Source organism: Oenanthe melanoleuca, chromosome 1 (assembly GCF_029582105.1).
Source record: "Oenanthe melanoleuca isolate GR-GAL-2019-014 chromosome 1, OMel1.0, whole genome shotgun sequence".
In the NCBI taxonomy this organism is placed as follows: Eukaryota; Metazoa; Chordata; class Aves; order Passeriformes; family Muscicapidae; genus Oenanthe; species Oenanthe melanoleuca.
The window spans coordinates 73164789-73184639 of record NC_079333.1 but is presented as its reverse complement, the minus strand read 5'-3'; the positions used below and the strand labels follow the sequence as shown (position 1 = coordinate 73184639).

Genomic DNA, 19851 nt, shown 5'->3' with positions numbered 1-19851 from the left:
CTTTGCCTACATTGAACAATCAGATTTACCTACTTCTGTTTTGAGGCCTGGTACTAAAAACCTCATTAGAGCTGAGTTATACAAGAAGAGCTTCTGTCCCTCATTTCAGGTGGCTGAGCTCAATTACAGCTGATGAATTTGAAAGTCATTTGAGAAGTTGCATGCACACTTCCCAGAAGTCAGTAGCAGAAGGGGATGAGGAAGATAAAGGAGGAAGAAAGAAGCCACTCTACTTCTGCAGGGATTTAGAAACTGAAGGAACTACAAAACAGCATTAAAGCTTGTTCTGCCTTCATGTCCCCTGCCATGCCTGTAGCTCTCCTCCCTAAAATGGCTGTCAGACAAACTATGAATCTGGGAGACGTCAAGAAAATGACCTCTTGATGAGATTTATGAGGCACTAACAGATTTATGCACCCACTTATACGATGAGATATTTACCCACTTGTACAGCCTTATCACCACATTATAAATACAAATATAGCTCATGCAGAGCAGCTACTCTGTTGCATTTCTCACCTGTTGATAAAAACATGCTAAAACTGCCTTAAAAAAGGTATATAAACTTTGGCTTCTTTGCAGAAAGTGAGCTTCCAGAGAGAAGTCAATTTGCATTTTTCAGTATCACCACCCATTTTTAGCTCAAGAAAGTAGAAAATATTTAGACTGTATGTATGTTTTTTCTCTTGGGAGAAACTGATTGAGCTGAAACCCAGAGAAAATCCTTCCCTTGAGAAGGAGGACTCAGTCATGCAGAAATTCCCAACTTGAAATCTCTTTCTAGATAGCAGGCTAATCAACAAGCTCTCTCTTGCTTTGTGCATTCCTGCTCTGTTTTGCACACTGCCTCTTACACTTTTTATATTCTGCATGCAGGCACACAGAACTTCAAAAAAAAATTTCAAAATCCAAGAAATTGACCAATCTGTTCCAACACTGCATTGGGCTGTCATTTCACTACCCTAAGTTCTATACTGTCTGGTGGCTCTCCTGTTCTGCACAAACCATTTGAAGCCAGGGGACTGGAGATGCCTTTCATCCACTGCCCAGACTCTCAACTGTACAGCCTGATGGTGTGAACCACATAAAGCCACAGCTAGTTCCTGCTGGCTCCCATGATAGGCCTGCAATGGAACAGCTGCCCACATTTTCCCTCCTGCACTGAAGAGAACACCAACAATAACTCAGGCATGGTATGGGATACATCTGAGCTGCTCCTCAAACAACAAAGCTCAGCCACCAACATGCCTTATGCTGCTGAGCAAAGAGGTCAGCTCCTCATTGAGATACCAGCACCACTTGTCAGATGACAGCAAATCTGATAGTGCTTATTTTATCATGTTTTTGGGCTTACTTGTCTCCACTCAGTGATTAAGCTAAAAATTTCAATACTGGCACTGAAATGACTGATTCAGTGACTCACCTCTACTTCTCCACTGTGATTTCAAAACAGTGCCACTCACCAAAGTGCAGCTCCATCCAGAGCATCAACATCACACAACTGCTTACGTACCACTTCTGGTGACACTGTGTTCCCACGACACTCTGCCTTATCTAGAGATTATGCAAAACCATAAATGTGTTTGGGCTACAGCTCTAGTCTAGCTCTTTCTCATTTCTCTTAGCATAACTCTGAACTACCACTAATCCTAGTTCTTAAATAAAAGTAGTATTGCTTTGTTTTCAAATAAACAAAATGAGGCATGTCTCCATGAATTAATGTTTCATTGGTACTACTCTGTAAGTTACTAGTGCTAGATATATATCAGAATATATGACTTCTAGCAGGTAAATTTTATTCTGGAGCCAATTTTAGGCAACCGGTCAAACAGGACAGAAAAAGGCCATTAAAATGTGTGACCTGTACTTTCCTATACACACCCAGAATCATGTTGATTCAGTCATGCACCACCACCTGGGACTTTAATGGCAAGCATAACACCCTCAGGAAAAACCAGAACTCATTGGTATGGTGAACTGTTTGATCCAAATAGAAGATATTTGAAAACTATGCTACAAAAGGAAGATGCCAGCTTTTCCCTCTCAGGCCACTATTACCTTGTTCCATGTTCTTGTGCTTTCAGCATTAACTCTTCTCTTTCCATACAACACATATAACCAGAAATCAGCCTTAACAATTTCCTATGCATTACAAATCCCTTGAAGCTATTCTTAAGATATATTCATCCATTTTGGTTTTTCTCACCACCTGAAATTTCTTTCATGTTTCCAATTTCAGCAGCTTATGATCCTTGTATTTTTCAAACAAACCCTAGAAAGAAATGAAAACAAGTATGAAGTAATATCCAAACAAAAACTGGAAAGGTCTCAATAAGGTAAAGATAAGGCTGGACAAGAGAAGCAGCTGGCTGAAGGGAGAAGAAGGGCATTAAAAAACACTGCAAAGGCCCATCACATCACCAAGAACATTTCTTTATCCTTCAACTTCACTACGATCTGAAGGCAAAAGAGCCTTTGACTACAACCAAAGTGGCATCTGAGCACTGGACTGAGCTCTGATCACTCTGAAAAGGAAAGCTCAAGCAGAGCCCTTCTTTAAGCATATATGAGAATGTCTGAGTTTTCAGTCTTGCCTTTCTGATGAAGTATACATGTCATTTTTCTAGTGCTTCTCATTAAAAAGAACAAACATTACAGGGTATCCTTTGATTAGACTCACAAAAAGTCTTCCTAGTCTCTGCAAAGGAAAAGAGAGTTCAGAAGCATGAAGGCGCACCTACTGTTGCTTATGTAAATGACATTTTGCTCTAACAGGTTTTTAAATAAACTGTCTGCTCCCTTCCTCAAAACGCTGAGATTATCACAGCAAAGAAGAAAAGTGGAAAACAAACATGGCCTCAACAGCATACGGTTTCCAGGAATTGTGGTTAGGAGGAGAATCTGCTTGTAGTTTATTTCATTTTCCCCCCAACAAGTGAAATGGCAGGAAATTCAAGTTCCCATGTGTAGGGGACGAATCTCTTCTGAGTACACAACCAGCCCTGCACAAAGCAGCCTGCAGGGGAAAGTGAGGTGAAAACCTCTCAGAAACAAGCACACTGGAAGTGTGCATCTCATACATCCATATAAGATGTTGAACTTTCTAGACCAGGACTAGTAGCAGTAGCATCATGAGCCTTGTTTGGCAAGAATTAGTTATTTTTCTGCAGCTAAACACATACAGTAACAAAAAAACCCTAAACCAAAACAAACAAAAACACTCCACCAAAACAAACCAAAAAAATCTCCCAAAAGTCAAACTTTTTATGCAAGTGTCCTTCACATCATTTAAGAAAGATAACCTTATGTTGCAGTCTACACCTCGGCAGTGCTCCTTTTTAGTCCTCTCCATGACTTAATATATAATCAACTAGCAAGACAAGAAACTTGGTCAAGTCAAAAAACAAAACAAAACAAACAAACAAACAAAAATCTCAAAAATATCCCCACCACACACAAAAAGCCCATAAAAAACCAAAAAACCTAAAATGAAACAAAACAAAACAAAACAAAACAAAAAAAAAAAAAAAAACAAAAAAAAACAAAAAAAAAAAAAAACAAAAAAACACTAACAGAAGACCCAAAAACAAAGACAGTACAATATTTTATTTTTAGGAAAAAAATTTTGGTTCAAATGAAAGAAAGATGAAGAAGACATAAGTCATTACTGAAAACTAAATACATTAGGTAGAAACAGAACTTTACATTATAACTGCTGTTGCCATTTTCCTGTAGAAGTCCATTTCTATCAGCTGATAAATCTCAAAGATTTATTTGCAATTTAATAATGTGTTTGCCTTTATTTCAATATCTCTTTTTTCACAACCAGTAGGTTAAACAACATTTACACACTTGTTACATCATCTTGTTTACATGTATTGCTCTTAAACCTTTTGTCTTAGAAATTAGCAAAGAACTTGTTTCTTTATACCAAAATGCCAATTTTACTACAGCACTTGGAAGGAACTAAACTTAAATCACTGAGATACCTTAACAGTCAATTCTAAAAAGGCATCAGAAGAAATAAAAAGGAAAAAAAAAATTAAAAAACCCCACAAAATGTTACTACAAACAAGACTGGTATTAAAAACAGAATGATTGATTATACATAGAGAGATTAAGATTTCAGGATCATAATAATTTTTTTATTCACTAATATTCAAAAATACTGAACTATCAAGAAGTTCCTTAATTATCTAAAAGACACTAAGCTTGTGAGATACCTAATTTATGTGATGTCTTCAACTAGATACCTGAAATTCTTCTTGTGCTTCCAGCTTTGATGCACATAATCCTAATTTTCTGCCAAGTCTGCAAAAATAGCCTGTAAGAATGCTGGAACATGGGGATGATTATCTAGGAATAAAGCAGAGAAGTAGCAGGTGTTGGAAGAGAGCCCATTTACCTAATGAGAGGCATGGAAGTTCTTCCTCATGCCCCTCCAAGAAACGCCACCTGGGAACATTTCTGCCTGGAAAAAGTGATGTTTCTGGGAAATCAAAGGAAAACTGTACAGAGGCAACCCATGTCAACTTCCAAAGTACTTATGGAATGGTACCAAAGAGGATACAAGGATTGTGGTACCAACTGCAAGTCTGAACTGAACAGCTCAGGCTGGCTCTTCAGGGGAGGTGTGAGCAATCCCTGGAAGGTGTGCAAACAGCCAAGCTGCACACAGCAGCTCACATCTAGAATAAAAAGTTCATGCCAGAAAGGACCTGAATACCTCACTGTAGTAAAATAGACACTAAATATAAACCAGACTATTTTCTAGCCTTGTAATAATTTTGATAAGCTCTACTGGATGCTAAGAGATTACAGAACTAGAACACCTTTTGCTCAGTAACTGTACAACAGTACTGAACAACTACCAACATACTTCATCTTTGCAATAAGGGATGATTGATACAGGCAAGAAATCAAAATGTAAAGAAAAATGCCACATGAACACTATGTGCTGGTGTCTCACAAGCCCTAACTGTCCCTTTCTCACAGAGAGATTTCCCTGGATCACCTCTGGCATGCTTAGGAAAACCAAACTATTCTCAGCATATGGAATGTAGCAAGGCCAGCAGCAGCATCCCATGGGCAGCAGATAAACTGCTCCTGCCCTCAGTTATCAGCTGTGCTCAAGGCCGAACTCTGCAGTTTCATCACCCACATTATCTCCTGGGCTTGCTCCGATGGATCCTGGGTTTCATCCCCATTTACCAAGCCCATACAGTTTTTTCCTTTTTCACTGCCTCACAAAGTTCAGCCTCTAAGTGAATTACACTTCTTTGTTCACCAAGTTGATCTTCAACAAAACTTCCAGAAAAAGCATTAAGGTTACTACCAAACAAAGCAGGCACATAGTCATGAACTTTACATTTTCATCCTTCTTACAACCTAAGTGTGAATCTTGCAATTATTAGGAGTAGTTAGCAGTCAGTTAGGGAATACTATGTGTACAATTTAGGAAGCTTATGGCTCTGTTCTCATCTCTCTGAAGTGCATAAGATGGGGAAGTGGATAAAAACCAACTATCTATGAAGCCAGTATGTTTTGTAAGTTACGGAAAAAGGTATGACTTTTTTAAAAATGGAAGACAATGTAATGGGGAAAAAAAAGTATGGGTATGGGTATTCAATCCTTTTAAAGTCTTTTCCCCCCAATTAGTAAACTGTAAGCATGAAGAACCAGCAGAGCAGCCAAATGCAATATTGCTTTAAGGGAAATAAATAGTATGTTACCACAGCCCTCAGCTTGCAAAGTGACTCTGACTTTTTGCATGTTCTGCAAAAATAAGATACCCTTTAGGCAGCTCTCTTAATGGATTCATTCAGTAAGGAGCTTTGACATTGCATTCATCTAATGAAAAAAAAAAAAAAAAAATTAGTGGCTTTCTTAGTAACTCAGTACTGCCAAAAAGCAAATAACCTCTGTTAATGTATATAAGGCACAGTAACACCTTACTGAATTCCTGTAGTAAAGTCAGGCTTGCTTCAAGGGTCTTAAAATGATCTGAAGTACATAAATGAACTCCTTATTAAGTACAGTTTTTAAAAACAAGAGTAAGACTTCAAAGCTTTCATTGTCTAACAGGACTCTAACATCTGAGAACAGAATCCATGCTCAACTAACACTTCTGGTATTTTACTCCTCTATTTTGTCTCTAGCACACCCAAGAAATTCCAAGATACGCTTCTGCTATCATCCTGCAGCTCAAAAGCCAGACATATTAACCAAAATAGGTCATCTTGCCTTACTAACACAGATAAAATGACTAAGCATATGGTAACAAAAGGGAACCTTGAGGTTATTAATCACAAACTGCTTCAGCTCGGCATAAAAATAATGAGTAATTACACTTCAAGAAAACAAATGCATTTAATATTTCCTGTATCATGGAAGACAGCAGTTAGATAAAAATCATTAAAATTCAGAAGAGAGACTGACAGATCTAATGCCATTGGTCCAGTAAGTAGGTTACTCGTGATCTTTCTGGAATGCCAGCTGCCAGGAAGAAAAACCCCTTCACTGCAAGTCCTCCTGAAGGGCTCTGTCCCACAGGTAACAATTCCCTGCTCTAGAAATGGACAACCCAGGACAGAGAAAAAGCTTCCCAGGGAACAGAGGAGACTGACACAGCTGAACAGCAAGACAGCAAACTATCTGCAGAATAATGAAGTGTGGGAGCATGCAAGGGATGTGGTCTGCAAGTTGAGTAGGATGATTAAAGATCTGGGAAGAAACTAGAGCAGTTTGAAACAGACCAGTTTACCAGCAGAAAAGATCCCCAACAGTAAGATCACAAACTATGAAGTAGGTTTTTCTTTTCCTTTTAATGGAAGTAGTGGTATTTCAGACATCTGAAGGATGCCTGAACAAAACCTCGAGTCCTTATAGGGAGCACCCTTGAACTAGATTGTGGATACAGAAAAGCCCATTGCCAAGACTCTTACTAACACTGGCTCCAGCCTGTAGTTACCTAAAATTTGCCCTTTAGTCAATCACTGAAAGTACAGCTCTGCAGGCAATGGAAACAACAGGAAGCTCATCCTACAAATCACTGAAAAAAAATTAAGCAGGTAATATCAAGGGTAATTACCATTCCAAATGTAAAGGACTGTCCATTATAGAGTTAAAGGTACGTGTTTACTGATCTTTAAGTGTATCATGTGAAATGACAGAAAAAGATATTGAGTTGTAAATCCATAAGGGGAAAAAAAAAAATATTATTTCTCCTTATGGAAAAAACTACTGAATAATCAGTAATTATATAATAATTACTAGTCATATTCTTTTAATAGTTGTTAACTGTCTCAAAATCAGTGCATATTTTTATTATACACACAGAACAAAGTGTATGTAGAACTTATAAAACTAAGAACAGAATTTTTAAAAAATACTGAATTTGAATCTTTGATGACCACAGAGAACATATTAAACTGACTATTCAGCCACAGGGGAACAAAAAAGCCTTTAAAACATCCACTAAGATAACTGTCCAAATCTGGGCTTGCCATTTGCAGTCTAAATCATACCAATCACATACAAGATCTGTTACATTTAAAGGCTTCATGCCAAAAAAGTTTTATTGGGCCATCAAAATGCCAGATGAGTCTCCAAGGATGTGCATTCCTTCCTTACTATTAAGAAAGCTGTAGGACTAATGGAAAAAGAGTATTACTCAAAACTTACATACTTACACTTTTGTTGAAGATATAAACAAACAACTAACAAGTTCCAGGAATCTATGTCAGAAGAAGTTTTGGCTAAAAGCTTACTGATACTTTAAAAACATACACAGGGTGTCCTTCCACTACTACATTTAACTTATCAATGGAAAAGATTAATACTATGGATATTAAGGATAAATATGATGGAATGCTGTCACAGATAGTAACTGCATTTAAAAAGGGAGCTGAGAAAGAAAAACATTAATAGAATTCAAGAAGGAAATGAAGTTAATACTGAACAAATAATCAATATAGTCAGGTTTGGAGAAAAACAAATAATCCTTAACACCTGAAAACCTGAAAAAGGTAGCATCAAGTAACACCCCACCTTCACTAATGGAATTATTCAGATGGCAAATTCTTCTCCCTCTACTTATAGCAGAAAAGCCATAGATTCATTAATTTCTAGTGATAAATACATTTCCCTAATCAGCCTTACAATGGCAGCAGTGTGCTTCGTTTTGATTGGGTTTTTTTTAATAAACTGTTGTTAAAACTTAGGAGGAATTGTTCTTCCCAGGTATGCCAGCAGCAGCACACATGACATACAGAAATAGAGCACCAGAACCTCAGTTTACATCAGGTGTTTCTTTTACCCTGAAAGAAATTCAGCCTTATTAATGAATCAGAAAAAGGTCCCACAAATCCTGCTAAAACACTAAGAGTCTATGCATATGGGAATTTTGTGGAGGGGGAAGAAGGGGCAATAAGGGGTGGACAAAAGAAACTGGCACAAAGAAATGGGTTACTATTTTTCCCTGTAACACAAACTAATTGCATACTGGGTAAGGATAATCCCCCATGACATTCCAGGCGTTCAAAGGTCAAGACTTTTACTTTTCAATTGTCCCCATCACATGTTATTCCCTGAAGAAAACTGAAGCTGTCCCATAGCATAGGCACTCTGAAATGTGAGTGTTAAGTATTCTAGCTCTGCACAGTGAAATATTGCACCAGAACACCACAGCCCTCAAGGAGGGCATATGAGCACACAGCACAATTAAACAAGAAGTACCAACAATAAACAGAGCCAAGAACTTCTAAAGGCTATACACCGAAGTCTACTCCAAAATAGCATAGACATGCTACTAACACAGTCTTATTCACTGTACTTAAAGTACTCTTTTCACCTATGTTGTTGTGGAACTTTAAATTAAAAGCAGAGCTCCTCTCTCTTGGTGTTTTAAGAGCATCTATGGAAAACAAGAGTGGCTCCACCAGGAAAGCACACAGCCAAGTGGGACCCCTGTGTCCCCAAGACCAGCTACAGAGAAAACACTCCAGCCACTATGCCAGATAGTAATAATCTTTGTTTCTCAAACACAAATACATATATGTGTGTGTATATACACATATTGATACATATATATAAGATAGAGCCCTCAAAACAAGCACCTGGGCCGTTGCTATTGCTCCCTGTAGTCCTCTAGAGCACGAGCAATTTGATTAAACTTCCTCAACAGGAGAGCACTAAATAAACACTGTAAATTAAACAAAACTATGCTGATGATCTAGCTGCAATTACTTCCAATTGATTTGAGTCTTTATTGTTCCCTCAAGCTTTAAACTTTGTGGATAAAAAAAGGATCAGGCCTTAACTGGAAGAATACCAAAGAAGGAGTTATGAAACTTCTTTTAAACACATTCAAAAGCAACCTGACCAGCTTGTCCTCCTGACAAAACTGCAATTAAATTTAACCTGGAAGTTTAGTGAAAAAACCAAGCTATTCCAGCGCTTTCCATAAACAAGCAAGTTAATGCTTAGAATAAATTCACTCACTGGTCAACATACATACATATAGACCAGAAATTGCTGCAGCAAATTTTATTTCACAAAAGTTAGACATTGTCAAAAGGCTTTAGGAAACTTCTCCGCAGCTGATTCAATACAATCCAGCTCTTGGGCATTTTTCTGAGTTGAGCCAAACTGTCACTTGATTGCAACAGGAAACATATGCACATGAGTGAAATGGGTTTGTTTACTGTGATACAAATATTCCACGAGAAAACAAAAGCAGATACTCTCATTCCACTCCTGGAAACTCCTCTGAAAAACAATCCTGGAGTAACCTGCTGATTTTAAAACATCTCTTAGGTCCTGAGATATGTATCATTAGGTTGGTTTCATAATTAATTTTCAGATAGTAATTTCATTAATAGACTCAATCTCGTTGTAAGAGCTAGAGCTATTATTCTGATTAATCTTATCCACCATGTCTCCAAATCACGTTTTCCTTGCCAAGCTGGAACCATGCTCCGATCACCTTTTTTTCTGAAATTCTTCCTTCTCTGAGGTTAGCCCAAAAGTGCCACAGATACAAGGCTTTAAAACTTCTAGACACATTTCACATTTTTTCTGTAGATATTTTTTAGATCTATAGCTACCATTTTCCCTTCATGGCACACATCCAAGCATCAGTTCCAATCCTGGTGTGCTTTTTTAAGTGGAAAGAACTTTGTTCAGGTTAGAGGAGGTATTTTGTTTTGACAAAAGCAGGCAGAAAAGTACAATACAGACCCTTCCTCAGGATTTTTTCTATTGAATTATGTTTACACCAGAATTAAAATTTTTTGAGCTTTCTTGAAGGACAGACATTATCTCATGCTGCAGCTATAAATATCCTCATATCACACTGATCTTGCAGAAAATTCAAATACAAAGATGAAGAGGCATACCTATCTCTCTGTTATTTTCTTTACATGACACAGGAAGGGAAAAATGTAGTTATATTACTTATATTCATCTATTGTTGTACACACTCCATCTCTATGGCTAACTATTCCAGCTTTTAATAGGTTATTCTTTCTCTGTGTATTAGCTGTTCTCGTTATATCACCTATTTTCTACTTTAAAGATTTCAAATAATAACATAATGCATGTATGTTCAAACATTATTATCACTTTTGAGGAAAATAACTTTGAAAGAAAATTTATTAGTTTCATGTACTGCCCGAAGAAATTCCACTAACAGATCTAAGGGAGTCAAAGCAACCCTAGGCAAATACCCAATTAAGAACAATATTGCCTTCAGTTTTAATGCTTTCAGACACGTCTGAATTTTCTTAAACATATAGACTGTTGGATTTGTCAGTTTTTTTTAAAAGCATAGAAAATGAAAAGTCTACATATCCTGGTTCCAGAAAAAGAAAATTCTTCTGAGCTCCCTCTTCTTATCAGATGTAGAAAAACATACACACACCCTACTCCACCACAACAGTGATCTAATTTTTCAGTCATACTCTTGCAGCATGCTGCTATTAGTCCCTAGCTCACCTCCATCATGTACTTTCTCCTCATTCAGGAAGACAGGAATGGCTTCCCTGTATTGGGTTTTCTCAAGCAGAGAGCTACCATCAAGTGTTATTTGCTTGTCCATTGCTTCAAATGATCCTTGAAGCATTATTACAACTAGAAACTGCTCCAGTGATTCCTCTGGTGCCTCAGTGTGCAGACACTGCACACAAAATTATGGGACAAATGCTTGAGTCTAAGGCAGTGCCCAGTGGATAATTTTTGGTTCAGAATGTGAAATAGTCCTTGATTTGCATTTTAAAAGCTGGACAGCTGGAGTTAAAAATCATGCTGATATCCTGCCCTTGCTTGCATCACCACTTTGGTACCTAATTAGATAAAGTCACACTACTTCACGGCTCCAGGAAGCATTCCCAGATAACGGTGGGAAATTGCACTCGGTGTCAATACGGGCAAGGGTTTTGATAAAGATTTCACTTTCTGAGCAGGCTTTGTTAGTGCCACATTTATTCCTCTCCCTGAGAGCCATCACATAGAAGTGCTCACGTGTGGTGACAGCACCACTAAACATTGGTTACCCTACGAGTGACTCTTCCATCAGCCCCATGGGGCAACAGCAGCAGTGACCTGAGTCTCTCCTGTACCCACCACCCAGCTTTTAATTAACCTTCACTGTTTGCTTACATGGCTGAAGCTGCCTGCCAGTTTATTGAGGTACACAGAATACTCAGAAACAAAGCTGCAGCACTACTGCTCAAGACTTAATTGTAAACAATATGAAAAGAAAATATTGAGATTGAAAAGTCTGCCCCATGAACTTACCATCAACAGCTTCTCCTCTCTCTCAGGTCTGTTTAGAAATCCTTCTCTTAGAGGTTCGCTTCTGACTCTCACATTTTAGGCAAATGCATCCTATACCCTTGGAATGGTGCAGTTTGTGACTTATCTCAGTACTCAAGTATTACTACTAAAAGCAGAGCTGTGAGCAGCACTTAATTAGAATGTCTTTTAAAACCTTTTTTACATTCAAATGGTCGAGTGACTTGCCCTTCTCTCCACTGCAATACTATCCCACCATCTGCTTTGTCTTCCATTTATTGAGACATTTTGAGGATATTTTTTGCTAGCTTCAAGTTTAATATTTATTGACCACACACTGTAGATACACTTTCCTTTTTGCTCATTTTATGCTTCTTTTAATGGTTTCTAGTCTTTTCTCTTTCGTACTGAAAATTATGATAAACATTTCAAAGGACACGGAGGGAAAAATGGCACCCTGCACCAAAACATTAAACAATGTTGTTTTCCACATTACACCCATCAATTCAGCCAAAATGGCTAATAAACAACATAAGTTAAAATGGCATAACCATACAGTTCATCTTCCCACATGCACCAACTGATGCCTCTTTAAAAAGCACTACTGAATGTTTAATGTGTTAAATGCAAACACAATGGCTTTAGGTCTTACACAGTGTAAAACAGATTTTCAGGAGGAATTCCCACCATTACAAGATACAAGCTGAGGTCTTCAAATTGGAAAAAGACTGAATATTAGCCAAGGAGGATAATCTCACAGATTCACACAAATTAAGTCAACTTCTAAAATGCATAGAGAGTATTTCGTTTATAAAACTATATATACTCTTCATTCTCTAAAAGGTACAGCAACTGAATGCCCCCTTTCCATTTCTCCCTTTAATATTTTCCATATTGTTAAGAGCCTGAATGCTAACCATTTCCTGGGAAATAGGAAACTCCTGAGGGAAAAAAATTAAAACCAACACTATTTTCTGTAGATTCTTACTTTTACAAGAGCTTTACCTTCCTTTTTAGCCTGGATGTTTGAGAAAATAACCTCCAGTAGGACAAACTAAACAAATCCTACTTTTCCTTAATCTGAAAAAGACACTGCTATTATACAGAGCAATAGCTGGCCAGAGACTTCTCAGTTGTAATCACTGTTACTGCAATTTTAAGACTGCAGAGAATTAACAAAATCAAATCAAATCAAATCAAGTTCACTTTGATGGTAAGCCACAAGCAGCAGCAAACTCCAAAATAACTGGAAATATGAGAGAGATGGACAGAAAAAAAACAAAACTTAATCCTCAAACAACATCCCATTCTCCCTTCCCATAACCATAGGAAGACAAAGGTGGCCAGGGAAATGCTCCAAGTCTTTCTGATACCTGCTGTGATCCCAGAGTCTCTGAATTATGTGAAGCCCTCTTCCAGCTGAACAGTGAAATCATCACATCCTCTTTTCGTCTTAGAAATTTAAGATTTATTTTCACATATTTATTAATGCAAGGGAGATGTTCTCCTTTTTAAGTAGCATTAAAGTCTGCTTGGGATTTCTGCCTCTTTTTGTGCAATAATATGTTTTAAACTCAACTCATAATGGAAAAAGGCAACTATGGAACACATATTTGCTATTTCATATAACTGAATGGTATTCTTCCCCTCCCCTGAACTTTCAGGCCAAAATCAATGCCACACAAACCTGCTGAACAGGAAACCTAATTATTCCAACATGTGCAACCAAAGCGATAGGGAGTTTCTCAGTAAAACTGATAAGGAGAGACATAAAAGACTAATGAGCAGCCTGCCAGTGCTCCATTGCTGGGCTAGCAAAGGTCCCCATGGAACACCTTTAGTATTGTTCACTGGAGAGACAGAGGTTGGGACACATCCAAAAATAACACTCAGAGATTGAAAGAGTGAACACATAACATCTGCAGCTCAGGTTCTTAATCCAGGCACAGAAATAAATTATTTGAAAGAGTGCAACCAACAGAAAAATGCCCGATGTGGCACAGAAAGAGCCAATTAAATGCACTCAGGTTACTGAGCAAATTGACAGACCCTTTGTGCTGTTGGAATACACTGACAAATGTCTTCCTAACCCATGCCTGTGGTGCAGGTGACTGAAAACAAAGGCCCTTGATTAAGGAGACAGTCATCAGTATTATTAGTGACCAGTGATCAAACGACTAAGCCTGCAACAATCAAGTGTGAAGATGCAGAACAGCCAGTGGTGGCCAGAAGAAGCAGCAGCCCCAGATCAGAAAACGAAGCATCCAACAATATCAACTCCTTCCTGTTACTGCCAGGGTTTCCAGCTTACTAGTAAGTCATCTTTTGACCTACAAAAATGTGTGTTCTTCCCTAGCAATGTTTTGTGCAAGACAACCATGTGCCCAACTAGCTTGTCCCTGAGGCAGTGATGCCATATTCCCTCTGTACACAGAGCACAGTGCTTGAACTCAAGCACAGCTGTTCCCAACACTGATGGCTTGATACTGGTATCTCTGCTCAGAAAGTCACAGCTTTTCCTCAGATAAAACTGGCCATGTGACACATCTCCTGCTGCTGAAGTTCTGTAATATTTTGTGTATTATACACCTAAATACCTGGTGTTATAGATATATCTGTACATAGATAAATATAGATGCTCTGGGGAGACCTGTGCCTAGGGGAGGAGGGGAAGGTCCCCTTTGGTTGCACAATTTAGCCTTTTCACTTCTGCTACCCCTAACGAGGGAGAGAATCTGAAGAAGCAATTTAGAGAGCCTTACAGGACAGCAGGATCACATGTCAAATGGGAGTGTAAGAGCTCCTTAACATACTTCCACTATGGCAAATTCAGCCACCCTGCAAGGTCCAAACCGTTAATTTCTCCCCACCCCAGGACAGCATATTTGGGAGGAAATGGGGATTGAAGTCATTGTTAACACTGCTACTCATCTGATAAATCTTGTGCCATGGGTCGCCAACCTCCAGCGCTGATGCCAAGGTAGCCAAAAAATTATTTTAATGGTAAGCATAGAGCAGAGCATAGGCAAGGCATCACCAGTAAGGGAAGCAGTGTCTTGGAGACACAGCCTCCCACTTTCCAGAGGGCTATTACCACTGCACCCAATTTATAACCTGGGAAAGAAAACATTGCCTGCAAATACCATCCCTGCCTTACACCAAAATATCACTCAACCCCCCCAGTTTTCCTCATGCCTAGTAACAAACTTGAATTGTACAAAAATCTTCTCCTGTAAGCCTCAGCACCCAGATTTCATGGCTTGAGAAAGTTTTTTCTCCATATTATAGAGTGACACAAAACCAGATTTTTCTGTACAGACTTCACAGCACTGAAGGGCATGCTACAAAAATTAGTTCCCACATGAGATCAACAGAAAACCGAACTTTAGCACCTTCCTGAACTTCACCAACAAAGCTTTATTTTATTTGAGTACCAGCTAACAAGAGATACCATTCTTTTTAAGTCCTTTTTGACAACCAAGCATGAGGAACAATTTCCTCCATTTATATTTCCAGAATAAAGGAAAAAGCAATGTAGTTACAAAGGATCATCCCTGCTTCTCAAATCCCCCAAAAGGCATATCATATTTTCCTTTCTCGTAACATTTAATCAAGTCTGCTTCATTACAGACAAGGTCAGAAAGCTCATCATGCTGCAATTGATGACAAACAAGATAGTGCCCACAACCCACAAAGACTGACCTAACTGTCTGATTTGCCTACGTTTCTGCAGGCAAATTTACTGACATTTTGTATAAATTCAAAGCTGATTCGAGCCTGATGACCTTCTATACCTCTGTAATGAGTCTTCTGTGCCTTTACAACCAGAAAAACAAGCTGTTCCTTTGCTCTCCTGAGTTCAGCAGTTCATCTATATACTAGAAACTTCACCAGAATCTTCTCAGCCAGTCAAAAAAGTACACAAAAAAAAAAGAGGAAAAATATAAAGAAAGCAAGTACACAAACTGCACCCTTTCAAAGTCATGAAATTGAGCCTGGAAAGGGCCTTTTAAGATAAACATGCCAATTTCTAAAAGAAGAAACAGAAAAAGCAGAACTAGTTTGTGGACCCAAATTCAATAAACAGCATTTTTATCATGCTTTTCTAAAAAAGACAATATAAAATAAGGGCACTGGCACAGACAAGAACCATGAAAAAACAGTTGGGGAAATAAAATCAAATCAGAAACCAAACCCAGTAAGTTTAGTCCCTAATGCTAACAGGGCAGAATGAAAAGTACAATGCTAATACATTGATTCACCACTAGAATTTAACCAAGATTAATAACACAGAGATTTAGCTGCTGGAAACATCCACTAAGAGCTTCATTTATGTATATAATCAGGGTTTGTAACCCAATCCTACAGTTACAAAAAGTACTTCCTAAATAAGTAAGCTTAAAAAGATGAGTTGAGTCAATCCTCTGGAAGTTCTGGATCCAGATCCCCCCTGCAGTCAGCAAGATGCAGATCTGCTTTTCCCCAGATGGAGCAGAGGACAGGCCAAGGTCAGAGCACTGACCTGCACTTCAAATTCCAGTCTGTGAAAGAGGGAAGGACAGCCACTAACAAGCAGGGAACAGCCAACATTGTTCTCTGCACAGTTTTCCACCTTGTAAAACCCGACAGGATGCGCTCAGCTGCTGATGAGCACTTGACTCTCTAGCCCACTGCCAGCCCTGGGATTTCTCTGCCCAACAACCAACTTGTCCCTGCAAACACTATGAAAATGATACTGTCCTGGGGACCACCTTCCCCAGCTTCATGCCCTAACACATCAGCAGCAGTCAGGAGTCTCCACAGCAGTCAGCCCCTTTGAGAAAAGCATGGCCAAGAGCAAGTAAAGACTTAATGTAAGGACATTTCAAACCAGAGAAGCATTTCTTTTGCACAGCTCCAAAATGAAGCATATATAATCTAAAAAGCTGGTAGAACTGGCAGCCTTGCATTCATCAATGTCAAAATTTTTTATATATTTTCTTCTTAGAAGAGCTGCTAATTATCATCATACATGATTTTTTCAAGTGGAAGTTTGGATTTTTCACTAAGTTAAATTAATCTAAAAATCAGCAGGGAAAATTTACTGAATAACTCTATAAATTCAGAATTCTGTATCTGAATTTTAATGCCGAAATACATCTCATAGGGCAAGTCTTTCTTTTTCCTGTTTCAAACCATCACATTTAAGTAGTATTTCCCCTTAGGTCATTTATCTTCTACAATTTTATTTCAAAAAGTTTGGTTACAAGTAGCATGCTTAAAGATATTGATCACAAAATGACTAATGAATTATGTCAACCCGGGGGAAAAAAAAGGAAAAAATCCAATTTGCTCCAGCCATTAAATAAAAGTCAAGTTTGGATATTATACATTCAATCTTATACCACCTTTTGACATTTTGAAATTCTACGTCACTGCTTGTTAAATATTTTGCCCACATTCTTAGTGCGTTTAGTTGGTTCAAGAACCAGAGTGCAGAAGAACAATAATTTAATTGACTTTACAAGATAGTGCAAAAAACAAGTTGAGAAATACAGCTTTCTACCCCTTCCCATGATGACAAACTGGCCCTACTGCCAAGTATCCCTTCCACAGGGATCCACAGTTCTGCATCTGAACTTAACTCCATGGGGATGAAAGAATCTGCACCATGTTTGGACTGATACAGCCACGTCTAAGTTTTCAAAAACAGCCATCATAATTCGATGTATTACATATAACCTCTCATCTTTGTTATTTGCAAAGGAAAGGAAAGAGAGTCTGCCAAATACTGGAGCAAAACCGTATCTAAGAGAACGAAGTTGTGAATTGGAAAGCGCAAACATTTGGCGGGGCTCCTGAGCCACAAGAGTTGTTTGTTACCCTTTGCTGAGCACCGACACTTCTGGCCCGGGGCAGAAGGGGAAGGCAGCTCCCATTCGGGCTCAGCCAGAGCCCGGTCCTGCCCTGGCGTGCAGGGCAGGGTGAGCTCGAGCAAGGCAGCGAGCACCGCACACACAGATCCCGTCCTGCCCTGTCCCTCCAGACCCGGCACATGAGGCACGGCTAAGGGGATTTCGGACTTTCTCGGGAGGCACAGCCATTTCCACCAGGTAGCTAGATACCACAATTCTCGCATAAACATCCAAAAGTAGAGCAAAGAGGTATCTTGATTCAGAGAGAACTTTGGGGGATTTTCTTAACTGACCTCCATCAGAATTTTATTTTTCTTGGCTTAATTACAACATCAGCTACTTGCTGTGAATGGGAAGCAATGTGGAGCAGGAGTCAAGGTATCTGAGAGATATGAATAGGGGAATAGCTGATCGATGCTGCTCTTTTAGAGCAATCACCTTTCCACGCTCGAGGGACAAATCCCTTTGAAGGTAACCCAAGTAAGAAGGCTGGAACCGGAAAAGATACTCTACGCAGTAATTTCATGCCGACAATCAAGCAAATCCTGCAACTTTAAATCAACTCCGCGGAGTTTCCGCGTGCTTTGAAAAGAGAGAAAGCAGAAAAGCGTGTCACAAAAGCGAAGGAGGCCTACCGCACATGAGCTCCCACTCTGGAAATAAACTGCAGTTTACGCTAAACTTTGCCCAGCCGTTCCCGGCTGTCTGAGGCTGATCCTAACGACAAGAAGGCAACGCTCGCTTTGAAACCGGCGAACTCGCCAGCTCGGACACGAGCAAGGTGATGGCAGAGGTGCCGAGGGCACCAGGCTGGAGGCACCTCTGCCCCCCTGGGTGTGAGGGAGGGAGAAAGGGAGAAAGGGAGAGAGGGAGAGAGAACTGGGCAGCTGCAACCGCTGCAGCCTCTCAGGAAACCCGGGCTGGTGGCCCTCCCGGGGCCAGCGGGAACCCGTCCCACCCCATCCCATCCCGTCCCGTCCCGCCGGGCCGCCCCGGACCGAGGCGGGAGGGAGGCGCTGCCGTCGCACGCCCCCCGGAGCGGCACCTCCCCGCCGGCTGCCGGCCACGCTAAATCCTTCCCCGGGCCGCCCTACAACTCCGCCCGGCACCGCACATCCCTCCAGGGCTCCCGCCCCGCCGCCGGGACCGGGTCCCAGCCCGGGGCGAGACAAAAGGCGCGGAGCTGCGCTGCCGCCCTCACCCGGACTGCGCCTGGCCGCGGCAGCCCGGGGACACGGGGAAGGGCGAGCGGTCCGCGCACAGCGCTGCAAGGAGCCTGCCCGCGGATTACCCGCGCTAATGGGATTACGCGGGGCCGAGCGGGGTGTCCGCCGGGCTGTCACCGCCCGGAGAGCGGGCGGCGGTGCTGGGGGCGGCGCTCGGGGCTGCCGGCTGCCGCCCGCCCCGGCCGCCCCGCGGGCGGGTCCCGCCGCCCGCCCCGCAGCCCCGGCCGCGCCGCCCGCCGCCGCTCCCGCCCGGCCCCATTGTTTGCCGTGCCGCCCTTACCGTGCGCGGGGCTGGGGCGGTACGGGCTCCCGCCGGCTCTCCTCGCTGCGGCTGGTGCAGGGGCAGTCGCGCTTGGCCGCCGGAGGTCCGAGCCATTAAAAGCTCCGCGGGAAGGAGGAGGAGAAGGCGGCGGCAGGAGCGGCGGCGGCGGCAGGGAGAGGAGGACAGCGAGGGGCTGGCAGGAGCAGGGTCGCCATGTCCGGCGTGGCAGCGCGGGGAGCCCACCGGGTCGGGGCGGAGGAGAAGGGAGGCAGGCAGCGGCGGCGGAGGAGCCGGTCCTGCTGCCGCCCGCGGACCGGGGGAGCGGGAACTGGACGCCGCTCGCCGCCGCTCTGCCGCGGCTGCACCTCCCTCCCCTAACCCTGCCCCCTCCCGGAGGGGGAGCCGCCGGCGGGAGGAGGCGGCCGAGAGCCCCCTCCAGCGTTCGCGGGCGGCGGCGGCCGCTCGGCCCGGCCCGGCCCGGCCGTGGTACAGGGGCAGCCCGAGCCGAGGAGCGGCGGGGCGCGGCCACCACCGCCCCGCGCCGCTGCGGTATCCCCGTGCTCCTCTACCTCCTGCTCTGGACACCAGAAGGGACGAGCAGCGGTGTAAGGGGAGGGTTAAAGCCGGCTGCAGACCGGGGCACGGGGAGCGGGATGTCCCTGTCCCTCCTGTGGGT

At 41.6% G+C, this 19851-nt stretch overlaps 1 protein-coding gene across 1 annotated transcript in view; it reads right to left on the bottom strand.

Annotated features, from left to right (window-relative positions):
* The window catches only part of FARP1 (FERM, ARH/RhoGEF and pleckstrin domain protein 1), a 199360-nt gene extending 179814 nt beyond the window's left edge, over positions 1 to 19546 (bottom strand). Inside the window, 1 exon segment of the mRNA XM_056497890.1 lies at positions 19194 to 19546. The gene's annotated coding sequence lies outside the window, so the exon portion shown is untranslated.
* Positions 19547 to 19851: the final 305 nt, after the last annotated feature.